This window comes from Taudactylus pleione, unplaced genomic scaffold (genome assembly GCF_031769625.1).
Source record: "Taudactylus pleione unplaced genomic scaffold, aTauple2 ptg000129l, whole genome shotgun sequence".
In the NCBI taxonomy this organism is placed as follows: domain Eukaryota; kingdom Metazoa; phylum Chordata; class Amphibia; order Anura; family Myobatrachidae; genus Taudactylus; species Taudactylus pleione.
In genome coordinates this window covers 13,155,779-13,177,648 of record NW_028284531.1, presented here as the reverse complement: position 1 = coordinate 13,177,648, position 21,870 = coordinate 13,155,779, and positions in this window count along the sequence as shown.

Below are 21,870 nucleotides of genomic sequence, written 5' to 3'. Positions count from 1 at the left end.
TTAGTATTTAACAACGGACTAAAATTTCAAGTACTATATTGGAAAGTACTAGATTTGTTACACCTAGGGCTGCACAGATGGAGTAATGGTTAGCATTACTGCCTCACAGCACTGAGGTCATGGGTTTGATTTCCCTATGGCCCTAACTGTGCGGAGTTTGTATATTCTCCCTGTGCTTGCGTGGGTTTCCTCCGGGTGCTCCGGTTTCCTCCCACACTCCGAAAATATACTGGTAGGTTAACTGGCTCCCAACAAAAATTAACCCTATTATGCATGTGGTAGAGAATATAGATTGTAAGCTAGACTGAGGGCCTGATTCAGAGCCGCTCGCTCTGAATCAGGGCCGGGGCTTTTTTTTTTTTGGATCGGCCTCTTGGACGCTCGCATAGCTGTGGGTGACCACCCACAGCTATTGCGAGCGGCCATGATGATGGTCGCGATGGTCAAGACCATCGCGACCATCTGGCTTGCGACGAGACCCTTGTGGTAGGGTCTCGTGGCCGCAAGCCCAGAGAGATTTCGGCTCTAACAGAGCCGGAATCTCTCCACTGACATCACTCGTGATGTCAGTGGTGCTGCCCCCAAACGGCAGGTATTCTCATGGGAATGCCTCCGTTTGGGCAGTCACCCCCACGGCCCGCCCACCAAAGGGGGCGAGCTGTCACTCAACATCGACAGCTCGCCCCCTTTGGTGCAAGACCCGGAGCGATGGATTGCCCGTCGCTAGCCGGGTCTCGCACATGCGCACGACGGAGCCGGCTCCATCATGCGCATGCGCTGTGGGCCACCATCGACCCGGTTGCGAGCGCTCAGCGCTTGCGACCGGGTCTGACTCAGGCCCTGAAAGTGAATGGACAAATATTCTTTGTAATGCACTGCGGAATATGTGTGCGCTATATAAATAACTGGTAATACATAAATAACACAGTAATAAATCCTTAAAAAATGCTATACTATTCCTAGTACATCACTAAAACTAATACATTTAATACATTGTTATGCTGCCCAAAACCCTAAAATCTTCGTACTTAGTAAGTGTCTCAGAATGCACAATGGACAACCTATTTTTATGCAGATCGGATTAAAGGTAAGAACTGAAACAGAAGGAGTACAACTTTGTATAAAGTATACGGCTAACGTTCTCCTGCTAACTGCAGTTTTAAGACTGTACTAGAAACAGAAATAGCCCATCATAGAAAGAACCCAGTGCTCGGTGTTATGACACAGATGCTTTGCAGAGTGCAGACATGGAATAAGAGATTAAATAGGATAAAGTCAAAGATCCAGCTAGTACTGTATAACTTTCTTCAAAAAAATTCTTCCCAGCAGAAACATTCAAGCACCTTTTGCTATATACTGTACAGGTGGTGTAAAAATAAAATAGTGACACTTAGTGAAATACAGATTCAAGGTGTTGCTAATTATTATTTTTTTTAATTAAAATATATATTTAAATATATATATATCATAGTTACAAACATAAAAGACTGAATACAAAAATTATGTTCTTGGTATACATTATAGTGAAAACACTGGACTGGTGAACGACATTAAATAATCATTCTACATGTGTATTTCAGTAGCGGTGCACTTCACAGACATAGAGTATTGTGATGCATATATACCATTTACTTTATGCATACAGATTCGTAGGCTGTAATTGTGACAGAGTACAAAAAGATGAACCACAGGAGCCAGGAACTCATTATGCATGAGAATGGTTCTCACGTAGGACAGTATGGCAGCATGTCTAGAATACTGTAAAGAGGTTGTAACTAGCATCTCAATAGGCAGGCAAGACATTTTCCTGTGTGTCTTGCATGAAAATAAAAGCAAAGAGCGTTTTCCTCAGCCTGTTGTTTATTGACAGATATCCCCCAAGCTGCGGAACTAATCTTCTTTACTCCACCAATCAGTGCGTGTATAAGGCCAGGCAGGGGAGTTAATGGCAGCTACAAAGACTAGAGAAGGTGTACCGATACTGTTTAGAAAAACATGCAGGATAATTAGGCCTTAAGGGATTCTTTGTGAGGATTTCCACCTTATGTTGAAATGTAATAGCTTTAAAATAAGAAGTTAAAAGTGCATGCCATGCTGTGAAGACGGTAACTCTGAACACTGCTTTACATCTAGAGTGAACCAGAAGGGATCTTTAAAACCTTTAATTTAGGATAATGATCATATAAAATACAACAGGGCCATTCACGCTATTCAGTACCATACTTCACTGATGGATTGAAAGTTATTTATATAGTTTTATATGATGTACTATAGTTTTAACATCTGTTTTAACAGTAATAAATATTTTTTTTCTAAAAATATATTCAATATTGTAATAATCTAATACAGACTGTAGTGATATAATACACAAGAGATATTCTTATATGTGATAATGTATTCATACTGTATATTATAAGGACATTAGGGTTCTGATGCATTGTTGAATGGGGATGTAGTTGAAATCCTGGGTGTCGGGATGCCCGAGCTCAGAATGCCGGCGCCGGAATCCCGACACCGGTCAGAATCCCGGCGCCAACATCCTGTCTGCCACCATCTGAAGGGCAAGTAGTGGGGTTAGAGGGATGGTTAGGGGTTAGGGTTAGGCACTAGGGGGAGGGTTAGGGTTAGGCACTATGGGGGAGGTTAGGTTTAGGCTGCACAGGGGAAGTTAGGTTTAGGCTACGGGGGGAGGGTTAGGTTCAGGCAGCGGGGATGGAGGCTTAGGTTTGGTAGGGTTAGGATACTTACCGACAGGTGTAGGTATCTTAACCCTGTCGGGATGCCGACATTGGGACACTGAACACTGTGATCCAAAGCGCCAGCATGTTGTACCTAACCCGTTGAACATACTGAAGTTTCTCAGAAAAAACCACAGGTACAGTAAATGCAGCTATGAAGTGTGATAAGCAATTTAGACACATCGATCCTTAACATGTACAGGCGGAACTGGGGTGGGAATAGTTATATGCACATAGGCAAGGATCTGTCAGGGTGTATTCACACAAATGTGGGCCATGCAAACCTGCCAATATATGCAAATGCACCTAGTAGGAAGTGTATCTTTTACCTGCTTATGCATCCCTGAATCAAAATGTTAAATCTTTGGTTCATCACGAGAGTTTTTATACACCGTCTAGCAGGCGAAAGGATGGGCCCTTAATGTGCGGGGTTTATTTACTAAGCAGAGTCATAACGAGGGTAGAAATCACAGAAAAAGAGTAGCAGCGCTGAGCATCACATGACATATAATTAATAAAATTGAGCATATATGGCATATACATTCAAAATGTTTATTTCATAATAAAATATCACCATGTACTGTTGATAATTATAAATGAATTTAAATATTGTGACAAATATAGGAATCAGTGGTTGATCTTACCCTCAGCCCTAGAGTCCAATAATGCATGTTCACATACAGCACCTTTTGGATGAACGCTGGGGATGCCAAGAGCTGTAACGTAAGGGACTGTCCACTAGATGGTATTCCTATTCACCGCTAGAGAGATGTCCTTTTGTGATGTGAGTGAATCACTCAGATTGGTAGTTCCTCAAATACTGCGGTGTCCATATGTGGTGAGTCCTGGCAGGAGAGATGTATAAGCTCCCAGTTTACTTAGTCCTTAATTCCAAGGACTGGTTCAGGCTGGTCAATGTTGACCGGAACAATTGGGTCCAAATAAAGATGCAAATTGGGGTGAGGGTGATGATCTTTGAAAGTGCTGACGCATTTCACTGCATCAAAGTGCAGCTTTTTCAAAGGTATCCTGATAAATGTTCAGAGTGGTGCTTTTATACCCCTTTTAACATGGCTGCTAATTAGCACCTGGTTCAAATTAAAAATGCCATATATATATATATATATATATATATATATATATATATATACAATTACATGACAGTTTATTCCAAATATTTAGGACAAAATAGTTATATATTTTTTTCATTCTGAGACCAATTCCCGGGACTTCCGGTTTCCCGGTGCCCGATCACATGATGTAAACAAAGAAGATTGATCCAAATATACCTTCTATAACGTTGATAGTGGATATCCACTCTGACGTTATCAAGAGGGGGACTTGGGGAAAGGGCATGAAATCTCCCGTCTGTCGACTCTCAGTCGCTAGACCCGCTTGTTCCTGATCAGCGGTGGTCGCTAGGCCGATCACGTGTACAAGTCATGTGATCAGATAGGTATCCAGTCCGAAGTCGGCAGGGTCATGTGACCCAAATAGAGCATGTTCTCAAGTGAATCAGGCCCCTGGAATTCTGGGATTTGTAGTAAATATCCTAATTCCATTCTATTCACAATTATATATATACGCAATTGGTTATATTCAATTGAAAACATGGCTATTTGCTATATGATCATCGCGATTCAGGGAAATAGTAATTATTCTAAACTTTCTTACAACTTACATATATACAATATAACATTACTATTTCGCGAGGATAATATAACAAATAGCCATGTTTTCAACTGAGCCGCATGCACATAATAAAAAAGTTACTATGCAGTCGTTGCAGGACCCAGGGCTGCCATCAGAAATTCTGGGGCACAGTACTAACAAAGTAGGCAGGGCCCCCCTTCCCAGGTAGGTATAGGGCAGAGTTGGGCGGAGCTGTGGATGTGGGTGAAGCTATATCAGGGGTGTTGCCTCTTTGGTCAATGGGGGCACTGGGCTGGGAAAGGTGGACTGGGGTGTCAAAGGGCAGGGAAAGCTGGTTGGGCTAGGGGGGCAAAGGGCAGTAGGGGTGGGGCAGAGAAGACAGGCAGGCTGGCTGGTCATGGGGGGGGTGCAGGAAAGGCTGGCTGGATGACTGGTGCAGGGAAGACAGGCTGGCTGGCTGGACAAGGAAGGGGGGTGCAGGGAAGACTGCCTGGACTGGGGGAGGGGCAAGGCACAGAAGGCAGGCTGGCTGGACTGGGGGAGGGGCAGGGAAGGCTGGCCAGATTTAGCAGGCTGACTGGACTATGGGGAGGGGGCAGGGCAAGGCAGGCTGGCTGGCTGAACTGGGGGGGAGGGCGCAGGAAAGGCTGACTGGCTGGACTGGGGGGACCAGTGCAGGGAAGTCTGGCTGGACAAGAGAGGGGGGGCACAGGGCAGGGTCAGCATACCTGCTTTCTTCATTGTTCTCCTGTCCTGAGAGAAAGGGGGCCTGGCTGGCAGCAGCAAGGAATGCACCGTGCGTCAGGCAGGGAGAAAGAAAGAGCATCAGTGCCCGTGCCTGTGGTATTCAACTATGGACTGGAGCCGTCCGCGAGCATCAGCGGTGCTGCAGCATTTGAACTATGGAGCTGGCCGCGAGCCAATCACAGCTTGTGGAATGATAGCCAATCAGGCTGATCAGGAGCTGCTGATTCTGATTGGCTGCCATTCCACGAGCCAATCACAGCTCGCGACCGGCACCAGTCCATAGTTGAAATACCACAGTGCTGGTGCTCTTTCTCCCTGCCTGCCGCCCATTGCATTCCTCGCCGCTGTCAGCCGGGCCCTCTCTCTCTCGCCAGGGACGGTACTAGAGTCCTGGCAGTCCCCCCCTGATGATGGCCCTGGCAGTACCTCATCCCGCCTGCTGCCTGCTCTTCTCCCAAGCTGCAGATCCTAATCTCCAGTATACCTAACACAGCAACCCAAGAAGCAGCCATCTTCCAGATTGCAGGATGTGTGCCAGGCCCGCTAGAAGGTAATGAGGCTGTATAGCAGATCACTGATGTCCAGTATAGCCGGGTACTGGTGCCAGGTGGGGGGGAGCTGGGCTGGGGATCATTACTAGGTATATTAGTGAAGTGCAGACCCCTGTCTAAGTACCCCCAACCCCAATACAGGGGTCTGCATTAGGGGTAGGGGGTAATTATACTGTGGTCTGCATTAGGGGAGGGGGTCATTAGACAGCTGTCTGCATTAGGGGCAGGGCCGGTTCTCCCGTTACGCATGGTACGCAGCTGCGTAAGGTGCCACATAGTGAAGGGCGCCTCAGCTGCGTACCATGCGGCGGTGCTGACTGTGTCTCTGTGACACAGCTGCACCGCATGTGTAGCGCTGACTGGACTGAGTTCGGTCAGCGCTACACAGCACAAACACACAGCCGCCGGCTCCGGCAGCTGTGTGTTTGCTTTAGCAGCTGATGAGAGTCAGACAGACTCTCATCGGCTGCTGCTCCCCACTGCCAGAGCTGGACATCTTCCGGCTCCCGCAGTGGGTAATGGGAGTGACATCATGACGTGATGTCACTCCCATAATGCAAAGCGGCGGACGGAGGAGCTGGTCTCGGCGGCAGGAGCAGGAGCGGGTGTCAGGTAAGTGGTTTTTTTTTAAATTATTATGTCTCTACTGCGGGGGCAGGTTAATTACTACTGGGGGCACTACTGCGGTGGGAGGTTAATTACTACTGGGGGCACTACTGTGGGGGGAGGTTAATTACTACTGGGGGCACTACTGCGGGGGGAGGTTAATTACTACTGGGGGCACTACTGCGGGGGGAGGTTAATTACTACTGGGGGCACTACTGCGGGGGGAGGTTAATTACTACTGGGGGCACTACTGCGGGGGGAGGTTAATTACTACTGGGGGCACTACTGTGGGGGAAGGTTAATTACTACTGGGGGCACTACTGCGGGGGGAGGTTAATTACTACTGGGGGCACTACAATGGGGGGAACTACTGGGAGCACTACAAGGGGGGGAACACTGGGAGCACTACAAGGGGGGGACTATCGGGAGCACTACAAGAGGGGGACTACTGGGAGCACTACAAGGGGGGGACTACTGGGAGCACTACAAGGGGGGGCTACTGGGAGCACTACAAGGGGGGGACTACTGGGAGCACTACAAGGGAGGGGGCTACTGGGAGCACTACAAGGGGGGGACTACTGGGAGCACTACAAGGGGGGACTACTGGGAGCACTACAAGGGGGGTCCACTGGGAGCACTACAAGGGGGGGCTACTGGGAGCACTACAAGTGGGGGGACTATTACTAGGGGAACTATATAATGGGCACTGCATAGGGGGGTACCACTACTGGGGGCACTGCATGGGGGGGAGTACTACTGGGGCACTATATAAGGGGCTTACTACTGGGGGCACAAGGGGCACTGCACTGGGCGGACCACTACCGGGGGCACTGTAAAAGGTGCACTGCATAGGGGGGGGGGCGCCAAAAAAATACTCGCTTACCAAAAAATTTGGGCTAGGGCCGGCCCTGATTAGGGGTCGGGGGTTATTAGAGTATGGTATGCAATAGGGGAGGGGGTCATGAGACAGGAATCTTCTTTAGGGGAGGGGGATCATTAGAAATGGGTCTACACTAAGGGTGGGGCCATTATGAGTGGGGGGTAAATAGGCAAGGGGTTGGAAGTCATTAGACAATTAGGGGGTTAGAATCATTAGACATGCATCAGACCCTCCAAACCATTTTTTTAAAGTCTGTACCATCGGTGCAAGCAATGCTGGGCTTCACCCAGGCCCTCCCCCGCATCTAGTTACAGCTCTGTTATACCCTTTTAAACCAGAGCTAAAACCCGGGTTTTTGAAGGGTTAACCCGGGCAGCTCCCTGGTGTAAAAGGGCAGAGGGTTGGATCGCCGGGTCGAGTGACCCGGCAATCCAACCCAGGTAACTAGCAGGGTTTAACACGGGCGTAGCCCGTGAAACCCTGCTATGGGAACAGTGCACTCCGGGTCACGATGACCTGGAGTGCGCTGCTTGCCGGCCGATTGGTCCGGCTTCAGTGGCGCTTGGAGATGACGTCATCTCCAAGCGTCCACTTTCACTCCGCAAAAGCCGGGTCTATGCAGACCCGACTGCGGTGTGAGCGGCGCTGACTCGGGAATATCCCGAGTCAGCGCCGGCAAAATTCTGGGTCTGATCCGGATTGGAACTTTGGGCCTGATTCAGACCCACTCGCAAGTGGCTGTCCACTCGCAAGTGGGTCGATGGTGTGCACTGCGCATGCGCACGACGGAGGGAGCTCCGTCGTGCACATGCGCCAGACGCGGCGAGCGAAGGACTTTCCTTCGCTCGTTGTGTCTGATCAAAGGGGGCGTGCTGTCGATGTTGATTGACAGCACGCCCCCTTTGGTGGGCGTGCCGGGGGCGTGCCTCCCAGACAGGGGTGTTCCCAAGGGAACGCCTACCGTCAGAAGCCGGCCCACTGACATCACTAGTGATGTCAGTGGGAGTGATTTTGGCTCTGATAGAGCCAAAATCACTCCGGGCCTTGCGGTTGAGAAACTCAACTGCAGGCTCCGGCTCGCAGTGGCGATGGTCGCGATTGTCAAGACCATCGCGGCCATCAACCTGCACGCTCGTATAGGCTGTGGGTGGTGACCCACAGCTATACGAGCGTCCAGGAGGACACTCCATAATTATGGAGGACGGCCCTCATTCAGAGCGTGCGCTCTGCTCAGAGCGTCCGGCTCTGAATGAGGGCCTTTGTTCCAACTCCGGGTCAGACCCGGAATTTAGGTGGAAAAGGGGTATTACTAAGTGGCGGCTTGTAAAAGCTATCGCTTTGTGGTGTGTTTAAACTCAAAATTTAATAGGGCAATGTTTTTAATAGCAAAACATGCCATGTTTAAAAGCATTTCCCTTTTAAATGTTGGGCATAAGCACACCAAGAAGCGGTGGTTTATAGTAAATATACCCCTGTGACTTAATTTGCCCTCTGTTATTTATCTAGTTGGTCAAGGGTTAACCGCGATCTTGTACATACACACAAATTAGAAAGCTAGCCAGCTTCTAGGGACAGCATCGGCTGCAACACATAGAAGCAAGTAGGGATGCTGTGATAGCAAGGGAGTGACTTCCCAATTGAAGCACTGTCTGCTATCGCAGTCTGGACTGGTAGTACCAGGGAGAAACAACACCTCCCCCTGTGACTGCCTTTCCGGCTGTGATTAGCAGTAAGTGCTTCCAATGGTGGACTTACTCTATATATCTGTAGACATCTATCTCAATGATATCCTAATTTTCTCTTCCAATCTAGAGGATCATCAGCATCTGTACAGATTGCGGAAGAACAGTTTGTATTGCAAGCTGGAAAAGTGCCAATTTGAAATTTCCTCTATACACTTCATGGGATATAAAGTCACTGGCTCGGAATTAGAGATGGATCCGGAGAAGGTCCAAGTCATCCTGAATTGGTCACGGCAAAATATCTTTGAAGGCGGTACAAAGATATTTGGGCTTTTCAAATTACTACCGCAAGTTCATTAAAGGCTTCTCATCTCTTGTAGCACCAATTATAGCCTTGACATGCAAAGGAGCAAACCCCACGCAGGGGTCCCCTGAAGCTGAGACCGCCTTCCAGCTGCTTAAACAAGCATTTATCACTGCACCAATATTTCGCTAGCCTGATGTGAATAGACCTTTTTTCTTGGAAGTCGATGCCTCTTCTGGAGCAGTAGGGGCAGGTCTTTTACAAAAATTTGAGGATAATAATTTCCACCCATGTTTCTCAAAAATGTTTTTACCTGCAGAAAATAATTATGCCATAGGGGAGCAAGAGTTGCTTGCAGTCAAACTAGCATTGGAGGAGTGGCGCTATCTCCTTAAAGGAGCAAATTTCCCAGTCACTATCTACATAGACCACCGGAATCTATTATCTCTAAAGAATATCCAATGTCTAAATACCAGATTGGCTCGATGGGCTATGTTGTTACACAATTTAATTTCACGGTGACCTTTCGTCCAGGATCCCAGAATCATAAGGTTGATGCTCTGTCTCGCTCTATCATCCCAGAAACTCCTACTGAAACCCAAAGAAAACCTGTCATAGAAACCAGAGTTTTTGCAGGCACAAAAATACTCCGCCTCTTGGTAAAACCTTTGTTGCTTCAGAATTATGTAAGGAATTATTGGTATGTACACATGCATCCTACTTCACCAGACACACTGGTATCCATAAAACCACAGAATTCTTACAACATTCTTATTAGGGGGCAATTATGAAGTCTGACATAGCGGAATTCATATCATCATGCATGAAATGTGCACAGCACAAAACCTCCAGGCAAACTCCAGCTAGGAACCTTGTATCCTTATCAATTCCTATCCATCCATGGACACATTTAGCGACTTCGTAACAGACCTTCCAGCTTTCAGAGGATATACCACTATTTGGGTGATTATAGACCGGTTTTACAAAATGGTCCATTTCGTCCCTCTTAAGAAATTGCCCTTCATGCCTGAATAAGCTCAGCATTTTATTTCTGAAATCTTTCATTTACATGGGCTACCCACTGAAATCGTCTCTGATCGTGGAGTTCAATTTGTAGCAAAATTTTGGAGAGCTCTGTGTTCAGCATTACAAATTAAGTTGAAGTTCTCAATGGCTTATCATCCTTTGATGAATGGAGTTACAGAATATGTTAACCAGGATCTGGAAACATTTCTTTGTATTCAGCTATCCTCCTTGCAAGATAACTGGTTGGATCTTCTGCCTTGAGCAGAATTCGCACACAATAGTTCTTACCACTCTTCCACAGGTCAATACTCTGTTCTTTACTGTATATGGCACACATCTATGGGTACCCAAGTTTAAAAGTTTACCAACTTTTGATCTGCCAGCAGTTACATCCTCCTTTCAGTACTTCTCCAAGATTTGGAAAAAAGTTCAGTCTACACTGCAGAAAACTTCTCATTGTTACAAACATTTGGCAGATAAAAGAAGATCAGTTCCAAGTTTGAAAGTAGGGGACCAAGTATAGCTTTCTACTCGAAATCTACGTCTTCGAGTGCCGTTGATGAAATTCACCCCTCATTCGATTGGTCCGTTTCCAGTGGAAGGAGTTATCAATCCAGTTGCTTATAAGCTCAAACTGCCTTCTACCCTTAAGATTCCCAATTCGTTTCACATCTCGTTACTAAAGCCCGTGGTTCTGAATCGGTTCTCAAAACCCTGCCCTATTTTCCTAAGGTACTCACCGATAGAGAAACTGAATTTGAAAATTAAAAAGATCCTTGATCCCTGTCTTCATTATGGTCACCTCCAGTATTTTGTAGACTGGAAGAGTTACGGTCCTGAGGAACGTTGCTGGGTGCACTATTTTCGATGTCCATGCACCCTTATTGGTCCACAGGTTTCACTCTGAGATCCCAAGAAAACCCACAGAGTGTCCAGAGGCCACCCAAAGGGAGGGGGTAATTTCACGGGCCACTCTGAAGGGTCCATGGGGGTCTGGGACTTGCCTGTCTGGGTGCTCTGGCAGGGTCCTTCTGGTGGGGGTGCAGGCAGCTGGCGGTTAGCGTGATGTGCAGGCAGGTAACTCTGAGGCAGCGCTGGGTTTCTGGCATCTTGGAGCTGCTATGGCAGGAAGTCTGTACTAATGCTGCTGGGTCCTGGGCGCCGCAATCTTGGATTTGGTCACATGTCAGGGAAGAGCCAATCCAGTATGAGTGATCCACAATGGGCTCTGGCAACCAATCTAGCTCTAGCCTTGGTAACTTAGGGGCTTCCTGGGAGTTCTCAGATTGTCAGTGCAACGTCTAACACAGCTAGTCTGTGTGCTAGTTCGCTGTGCTCCTTTGTCTCATTTACCTCCAGTGTCCCAGCTGCAGTACTCAGTTGGTGAATTCATTTGCTGCCAGCTCCAGTTCATAGTACCACTGTCAGTGCTCTGCTCCTCTCAGTTTCGGTAATCTGCCACTACCCATGCTATAGAGCCTCCACCACCAGCGTTCCCAGTTAGCACCAGTAACAAGTTCAAATACCACAGCATCTCCGGAGCCGTGCTCTGCTTACCAGGTGGGGTTAAGTTTCCCTCTTTTCCCTGAGATCTCCGTCCTCCACATCATCCTGCAAGGCAGAGGCATTCATGAACAAGTACCCCCTTCGTCCAGCCTCATTCCAATATCAGGAAACTTCCCACTTCAGATTTGACAATAAAGTCCTTATTAGTACCAACCAAGGGTCCCAAAGATTTTGTGGCTCTTTGTACAATGGCACTAGAAGTTGTGAAGCTGCTTGTCCAAACTATACTATTCTGGGTTTGCCTTTTAGTATTTGCAGGGGCCAGTAATTGTTCTCAGGGTATTCTAAGGAACTTCTCCTTATGATATTTGGGGATATGTTCCATGTACCAACAGACAATCAACTAATGCACAAGTTCATCCAATTGCTTATGGAGATGTTCTTTGTTACTATTAGTTATTGCAATACATAACATCTGTGAACAAGGAAGTCTGGATTTTCAATGCTGAACGATGAAAACTAGTAAGTCGAAGCAAGGTGTTATAAATTTTCGAATTCCAATTTAAACACCATGTTGATAGTTTTCACATCTAGATATTCAATTTCACAATAGCTTATATTGCATGTGAATTCAACTGGGCAATCCATCCATTTATATCATCAATTATGTCACAAAATTCTTGTTGTCCACCAGACTAAAAAAATAGATAATCAATAAACCTCAAATACAAAAGAATATGCTTCTGAATTTCTGGTTTATAAATAAATTTAAATTTTCTTGCTTAAACATATAAAGGTCTAATACCAACATGGTAAAAATGCTTTAAAAAGCATTATTCCAATGTCTGCATTCTGATGTTTACCTGTGGTCTTTTATGGGCTGCACAGGAATATCTATGATGTTTATCACTGCAAGTTGCAGGAAAAATATTCTGATCCCTGGCAACTCACTGCTATCATTTTTTATTGAATTGCCAACTGTATGCCAATTCTGTACTCTCCAGAGGGCATTTAAAATTCAAAAACATAGGGCAGCAGTTTTTTCCACACAATGCTTAAAGTGAAACCTTGATAATATATTCTACAACCAAGAAATAAGTAAGTTTCACTTCGGTGAAAAACCTTTGTTGAGAATCAGATCACACACATAAAAAGTACATATTGATATATAAGCATAAAAAGATTTATTCAAATAAATTTAATAATATAAATATAGTCATATGACGTGTGTGTGTTCTGATTCCCAACAAAGGTTTTTCAGTGTAGTGAAATTTACTTATTTCTTGGTTCTATTAAATGGGGGTGGCAAAGACCTCTTGTTTTTCACTGCAGCGATACACCCGATTCTCAAAAGTGATTAGCGCTGATTGTTTCTTTTTTCTTTGTTGTAATATATTCTACAGTTTAACAAAGATCTTTTGGGGTCAATAGGTAGTCCTGTGGAATTTTCTAACTCTTATGAGAAACAGCACATTAGGAACAGACTATAATAATACTGTTGAAAATTGAAGCATACACCTTTGTGACCATGCGTTAGCATTTACTGTAGACCCAGACAACTTCTTCTGATCATGTCCATTATTCTATTACAGTTCCACAAAAAAGACTAGAAGCATACGAGTGGTCAACAAGTACTAGGACTAAAATTAGAAGCCAATAACCATTAAGTGAAATAAATTTTGGATATGAACATATGTGGATGACTTCCATAAATTTTCTTCTAATAAAAGATCCTTCCACTTGATCAGATATTTGATCTAATTGTCTTTTATCTCTGAGTATAATATGTATAATAATCTGTATTCACTTTTAACTGATTATTATTATAAGTTATTTGGGCTAAAGTAGAAGAGTTGTGACCTGGGAAGATATGCACATTAACTGGCTATGGGAGTAACAAATGGGAGATGAGTTGAATTCCTTGATAGCACCTATTATTGTCACAAGCAAGCCGTAGCGGCTTGTTACCTTCATGCCATATCCTCAGGCTGCAGGGTCTGTCAACCTCCCCAGTCACCAGGCAATGTGGATGCCAAACTGGGATGGTGCCCTGATGCAGTGCTGGGAGACGAAGATGCCGGATGGCTGCAGGTGCTGCTGGTTCTGCAGGATAGACATGCAGTGTCCCAGCTGTCAGCCATCAATCTATGCAATCCTGCAGCTCACTGGTTGAAGATCTTTCATTAGTCTGTCTGGACTGGCGCCATGCTGCCGGTTATAGTTTACACTTCCTGCGTGAATCCTGGTTCCTGTTAGTCTGTTGGAGTCGCTGTCTGCCGGTATTCTTCCAGTTCGTGTCCCAGACTGCCTTGTCTGTCTCTCTGGCTGTCTTTACCATCTTGGTGTCATCCTCAGCCTGCAGCCTGGCCGCACCGTGGAATTCAACTCTAAGTGGCAACTTCCATCCCTGGCTAACAGCCATCTACTTTTCTGCTTACGCTACCATTACTTGCAGTGCCTGCCTGCGGTCTGCTTATCTTTACCAAAAAGGTGGCATCTCAGCCCTCAAGGCCGCACCATGGCCCTCAAGGTCACACTGTGTTGTTTAAGTCCCAACACGGCCCTCAAGGCCGCACTATGGCCCTCAAGCTCGCACCATGCCATCTAATTCGCACCTTGACCTTCAAGGCCGCATCTTGGCCCCCAGGTCCACATCATAACATTCGGACCACACCTGATCCCTCAAGGCCGCATCTCGGCCCTCAAGGCCACACTTCCACTATCAAGGCTGCATCATTTTGTTGGAGCTGCTTCTCGGCCCTCAAGGCCGCATCACATCTACTGAGCCATGTCTCAGCACTCAACCCCACATAATTTTCTTGGAATCGCACCTCGGCCATCAATGCCACACCTTGGCCCTCAAGGCCGCACCTTTGCTTTCAAATCCACATCTTGCCCTACAAGTCCCATCTCAGCTCTCAAAGTCGCAGTTAGTCATTCAGGTCACTAAACAGCGACTATTCCAGCATAGTGACTTTCACTGTGACCTGTTCCATCCAGTACCACCATCTGCCGCATAACATCTTGTGATCTGCAGGATTGCAGTGTAAGCCCCTACTGTCCCAAGTTTAAGACCAGATGGCAACCTAAGTACTGGTGAGCGTATCCAGCTCTAAGGGAACAGCGGGTAGCAGTTATTGGCAGAAGACCTCGCCAGATGGACTCTAGGGGTCTTACATGGTGATTCCTTGTGACACCTATTATGTTTGAAATTAGGGTGTGCAGTCCAGGTTCCAAATTTTTTCTCCTTGATGTGTGATATAAAACATAATTTGGCCTTAGACTTCTGAAATAGTACTACTTACCTGGATAACATAGCGTAATAATGCTGGATGGTAATGATAATTGATATAGAATAATATCTGATTAGTAGTAGCTTATAATATAATGTTTTATGGAAATTCTGTACAGGGTAGTAAGGTGATGCAGGACATCTGTATGCAGAATGAGGAATAATAATAATTATTTTCAAGTGTTTGATTAGTTGATTAAGTATTTGTGTGTGCCTGTGGGTGGTAAGCAGAGAGAAAAAAATAATTTAATGCATAGGGATTTGCATAAGGCTTTCCGGAAGTTTCATTTATATTGATTCCCACTGTCAGAGACTATAGGATCAGACAGACCATATAATCTTAGTACATATCTCAGTTTGGATGTTTCTGTAGCTGCGTAAGTCACCCATTGTTTGATTGATTCTTACATTATGTTAATTCACTCCCTTAACTACTAACTAGAAATAACCACATGGACACCTATGTGGAATTAAAAGAGGACACAGCCGAAATTTATTGATCAATTTGTAATTAGAAAGATGATGGCAGTAAAAAAAGCAGTGCTCCAAGGCCACAGCCGGGCAAATATATTTGACTAACTAAATAAGAGGCAGATCCCCGCCTGGCGCAAACTCTCCTGAGGTAGAACCATTCTCCCTTAATTGGCATAGCCTCGAACCCTCCCTAAGATGATGGCCCAGTCCTCCCCCAAATGGAATGACGAACTCGTCGCTATCAAAAGGCAAATGCTACCCAGGCACTGTTATGCTATAATAGGCCGTCTAGGAGCACTGCTTCCCACCAAAACTCAGCTCAAATAGCCAAGCCCCGCCAACCATAAGGAAATAATCGCACACCAAGGAAGACTGCAGTGTTTCGAATATAAGACTCTAGACCTGCACCCGTGAGGTGTATCCCATCGGGCCTATGAAAACTCTCCTTGTAAGGCAATCGAAGGTGCCAATACAACACATCCGTCCATTAGTGACCGGAATAGACATTACCGCCAGCCTACCCTACTGCTGGCAATTTCCATTTAGACTATTTGCAGTTCCTTCCTAATAGCAAGTATAAGTGCAATGCAAATGCAAGTACCCCGATCATTGCCCCCAAACTGTACCACCAATCGGGGTCCCAAATCTGGCTTCCGTTGTCCATAAACATTTAATAAAGGCCACCCTAGGGCATGCCCCTAAAACTAAACCACTAATTCTTATTAGTACCGAATAAATGTGGGGCCTGAAATGCTGAAGCATGCTTATTAGCACAAATAGCTGCATGAATGTCCCACGAGCCATACCCTACAGTTAGCATTCCTATAAACCTGCAAAAGGGGTTAATCACGCCCGGACAGGCTAATACACTTTATAAAGAAACAGCCTAGCCATGGGAAGGAAAACATTAGTTGGGTGACCCATCTGAAGGTGAAAAACAGCAAAACCTCTTTGAGGGCAAAAGCTGAAAAGTCCTTCAACATCCCTAGCGGCAGTAGGCATAAGGCCCCTGGGTTTCCCAACAAACTCGCAAGAAGCGCTGCTAACTATGTAACTTATCACGCGCAACTATTACCTGTAGGCTGACGACTACCATTGACCTAGATGTTTTAAAGCATCAAGGGAAGCACCTGCCATGCAGATTGCTGCCCCAATCCTGAAAAATGTGTGCCAAACTGATCTAGCAGCAATTCTAAAGCAACAAACAGTTGTGAGAAACCCTTGTGAAGTAAAACTTAGATAATGTTGTCTGAGTGGCGTGGATGAGCCAGCGTGCACTGCCTGGGGGCCGTAACCTATTAAACATATGGCCAAACTGACTAGGGTTGGTGAAAGGGTGTGCTTGAGCTGGGATAGAGGTCCGTCGCCCTTTAGCAAGCTGATCAGTTTATTAATCCATGAATACGACACAATTATATGTTATAATGAAAACTTCAATCTCAAACAACAACCCGTTAATGTCTAACACATCTTATTTGAGAACAACTCTCCAATTATAAAGATCCCTAAATAAGCTAACCACAATGCCAAATTAAAGAGTTGCGCCTCTTAATCAATCGATGCGATACCCAAACCTGTAACTATACGGCTCCCTTAAATTTGATAGCTCAATAGGTCTTTGCAAAATCACTTAGAATGGGGCGCTCCACTCCTGACCGATATAACAAGAAACTCTGAAAGAAGAAAACGCTAGACCGAGCTGCCGACGTGGCCGCTCCGGAACGACTTTGCTCATGCCATTTACACTATTCTAACAGGTATGTATGGAATGTCGAACCTCCCTGTGCACTCGTAACCAAGAAAACTTTGCTAAACATTACAAACTGTTGACTAAAACCTCAGGGTACGTAAAGCCAATGACATAAAAAACAAGCTACTTAAATTCCGGCGCGACAGCCAGCTGATATTTAACAGGACCGGGGTAAGCCGTGTATCTCAGCAAAAAAGGGGGAGGCCATCCCCCTAAAACCAATCCATGGACAATGAGACAAGGACATAAGCTATCCTGAACTCCACTCCTGGAATGTGACGTGCCCTAACATCTATGCTCCTGTGCAAACACACAAAGAGGTGAAAGAATGCCTAAATTAAATGCAAAGCCGGAGGGGACTCAGCCCCGTAAATATTGATAGCATGAAATACACCTAAAATATCTCTGCATAACATAATCCTCCGGCTGCCGAATCTGATAGCCCAGATTTTGGCTGCAACCATGATTGGAAAAAACTCCAAAAACAGCATACTGGCAGTTGGATCTTGCCGCATCCATGTATCCGGCCAAATTCTCGCGCACAGCCACCCTCCGATAACTCCCCTAAAACTACAGAACTAGACGTGTCCTTAAACAACTGAAACCCGGTATTGCCCACCCTAACAGGTATCTAATTCTAAATTTGTTGAAACCTTACCAAAACCAAACTTTCAGATCTTCCCACCAGTCTTGAGACAAGCAAAAATGGTAAGATCCTGAATCCTGGCTATGAAGCGGTCCAAGCGACGACAATTTGCTGCCCGTGGGTACTGCTCAACAGTCAAAACTCATGGCCTATAAGCAATTGCTTTAGTGACCTTCCCCAATAATTCTCCAATTCCCTAACTTTAACCAAAGGTAAAGACCTAGCAAAGTGTCTATCTATCCCCATATAGGACAAACGTGTAACAGAGATCTCAGTTTAGTCGCGAGAAAACCGGTACGCCTAGAATCGATAAACACCTGTAAAGAAAAAATAAATCCTTGCAAACTAAAACCACCAATTGGCCCCCACTACTAATAAAGCAACCAAAAATTCTGGGCCACTCCTTGTGTACATTCTTGTACGCACCATTGCAAAGGTGAGCTGCAACAGACAACAAAGGAAAAGTAAACAGAACAACCTGTTGGAAAGAGTTTATCTACAGCAGTGAAAGCGGTATTAAACGAAAATTTGCTTGCCAAAACTTCTCTCCCTCTCAAATGCCTGCACGAAGAATTGGTACAGCTCTCTGCAAACTGACGAATCTAAACGCGTCGTTGACAGATATACCGTTCCGGGTAAGAAAAATGCTGGATAAATTTAAACTTGTCCGTCACCCTCTTAGGTACAAACCCCAAAGGCAAGGTACAAACTCCCTTCCCAGGGAAAGACGTGAAAGCACCACATATGTGCCCTAAACTAAACTTTGCTTCCCATTTACTCCTAATGACTTCCCGGTGATTGCGTATGGACTGAAGGTTCCGTTTGGAATATGACGCCTATATTGTGTGTTAAGAGCAAACAAATCCCAAATTAAAAACCCTCTAACACTATGTAATAACCGTTCTCTGATCGTTTCAATATCCCATCGACCCGCTCCTGCACCGCCAATGTGGCTATATTACTGGCCGATGGCCATCTGTCACCTCACAGCATGCAGAATTCAATGCACCTACGCCCGACTACCTGCTGCACTGTGCATTATTGAACTCATGCTCACCGCGCCTGGCTCTTGAGGTACTTGTACAGGCTGGACAGTGTTGCCTCCAGACTATCATGGAACCCATAAGTACAACAGGACTGCCGAGTAAACTTCAACCAAAAAACTCCACATCCTTGAATCACGAACTAAAACACTGCTTAACTTTCCTGCTTCTTTCATGAAAAAACTGCATGTACTTCAGCACGACCATGAATTCCCCGGCCGGGTTCTCCAGTAAAACTCACCGCAAATACGAAGCAGCCGATTAACCAGATTAGGTATGAAACAACGGTAACCGAACCCAAAATGCCAACGAGACCTTCGCCCAAAACAAACGCTGAGAGAACCTATAAACTCCACATAGATAGGACCTTGTTGGGATTCAAACCCAAGCCCTCATGCTGCCCATTTATGCCTTTTAGCATCCGCCGTACTGGCAAACATGCCTACAACTTGCCTTTCCGAATCCGCTCCCTGAAGCCAGAGTACATGGGAGCATACAAGCTCCACACAGACGGGGCAAAGGATGGAAATTAACCCTCAAAGTCAGCCCTGAGGCAGTAACGGTAACCACTACACCTTCCATGCTGCCAGAGCCGTAGCTAGACATTTTGGTGCCCTGTGCCAGAATAAGCATCGACGCAAAAATGATGCTTAAAAAGGGAAGTGACCACATGTGGAAGGCCACAGCATCACGGCACACCACCATTTTCATCACTGGGGTTGTGCCCAGCACTCTTGGAGATACTGTGCTGTCCCAGGATCTCTTCCACACTGTGTAGTTGTGGAGGAGAGCCGGCGGGCAGCACGGCATCACTTGCACGGGTGGTACAGACCGTTAGTTAATAAATGGTACTGTACAGGCATTAACACTAGAGTTGGAGGGTCTGATACATGTCTAATGATTTCTACCCCTAATTGTCTAATAACCCCCAACCTCTTAGACAGACCCTTGTCTAATTACCAACTACTCGTCTCCTAATTCTAACCCTTGTCTAATGATCCCCACCCTTAATGCAGACCTATTTCTAATTACCCCTTCCCCTAATGAAGATCCCTGACTATTGACCCCCTCTCCTATTGCAGACACATTTCTAATGACCCCCTCCCCTAATGAAGATCCCTGTCTAATGCAGACCATACCCTGATAACCCCCCTCCACTAATGCAGACCACTATTAATGACCCCCCTCCCCTAATGCAGACCATAGTATAATTATCCCTACCCCTAATGCAGATCCCTGGGGGGTCTGCACATAGCCTAGTAATGAGGCCCAGCCCTGCAGCTCTCCCAGCTCCCCCCCACCAGACACCTATAACTGGCTATACTGGACACCAGTGAGATCTGCTATACAGTACATGCAGGCAGCCTCATTACCTTCGAACTGGCTTAGCATACACACATCCTTTAGTCTGGGTGATGGCTGCATCCAGGTTGCTGTGCTGGGTATGCTGGGGATAAGAGCAAGCAGCAGGCGGGGTGAGGTCCTGCAGCTACAGTACTACAAAGTAACTTTTGTTTTTATGTGTGCTGCTAAGGAGTAGGGGAGGAGTAGGAGTGGTGTGGGATTTCAATACTGCAGGGATCACGGAGCCGGGCGGCGGGCATATGCTGGAGTACAAAGAAGGAGCTTCTTCACTTCCCAGTGGGCAGCTCCTCTTAACAGACCGAGTCCACTTAGCGGCTCAGCCCAAGAGTACTCTTCAGATGCAGCAGCAGCACCACCACGCAGGGAGTGGGAAAAGACAAGCATGAAAGCACAGCAGCCAAAAAGTGCAGATCTCACCCGCTCCTCCCCCTTACTTAGGTGCTGATGAGTCTGAAAGCCATGAGCAGGCAGTGGAACCTCATTCAGGTCAGGCATCGCGACATCGGCACACAGCTTGTTCTTCATGGGCATCATCATCAGAGCAGCGGCCGTGCCGCCCCCAGAGCTATGCGCTCTGTGCGATGGCACCGGCGCTCCACCCTAGCTACGGCCCTGCGTGCTGTCATAACTTTACCTCACAACACCACACAACACTAAGTATAGCTGCATGTGTACAATGGACCCCATCCCCCGCTGCAAACGGGACCCCAGCTGCTAATATAGTACTAGCTCTCTTTGGCTTTTATGTTTACCATTGATCGTTTGCGCAAACACCCCCTGAACTGAACGGGGCCTACGGTGTATCTGGAAAAATCGCTATACACAGCAAAGAAAAGCAAAAACACTGCACAAGCAAACATTAGGCTCACGTGATCCAGTGACTGTTAGCTAACGCTTGTCCCTCGCTGCGCTGTGCGCCCACCACGACTTGAATTGCCTTCTGAACATCCTAGACAGCCGAAGACATGGCAACCTGAGGACTTGAAATAATAACACGTGAGGTGGAAGCATGGGGTGTGACCTCTGTCAGCTGATCAGGAATGGTGAAAAAGTGATAGCGGGCCGGAGTAGGGGGTGCAGGTGCAACCGCGCTGACATGTAGTTTCAGCTGAAAGGTTGGTAAAAACCGTGGCTGGTTGAGAAATGGGCTCAGGCAGGGGAAAACATGGGCCTATGACGTGTTGCAGGAAGGGGAGGGTTGGTAAAAAAAAGGGGGGGCAGCAAATGGAGGGGAATTTGAAAAAGGGGGGTTACAGGGAATCTTGTAAAAGTTTTAACATTAAACTGTAATGAGGAGTGGCCAAACCTGCTGCAATATGAGCAACGTTAAAACACATTTTTTTTTTTAAATTGAAATGGAGGGGGTGCTGCAGCTGCTGGGGGCTAAAATGGCCACCGGGATGCAGTGGTGGGGCCAGACGGGGAATGGAGCGCGGGGGTGCCTGGTCTGGGGCAATGCACAGCCTGGCGGGGGAGTTCGAGAGGCTTGCTGAGCCCCCTGCAAGCCAGGCGGGGGGAGAAGGGGCGACAGGGCACCAGTGCCGGAGGTAAGCAGGCGTGGTAACGTGGCCTGTCAGGCTCCCGCTGATCTGTCAGGGGAGGCAGCC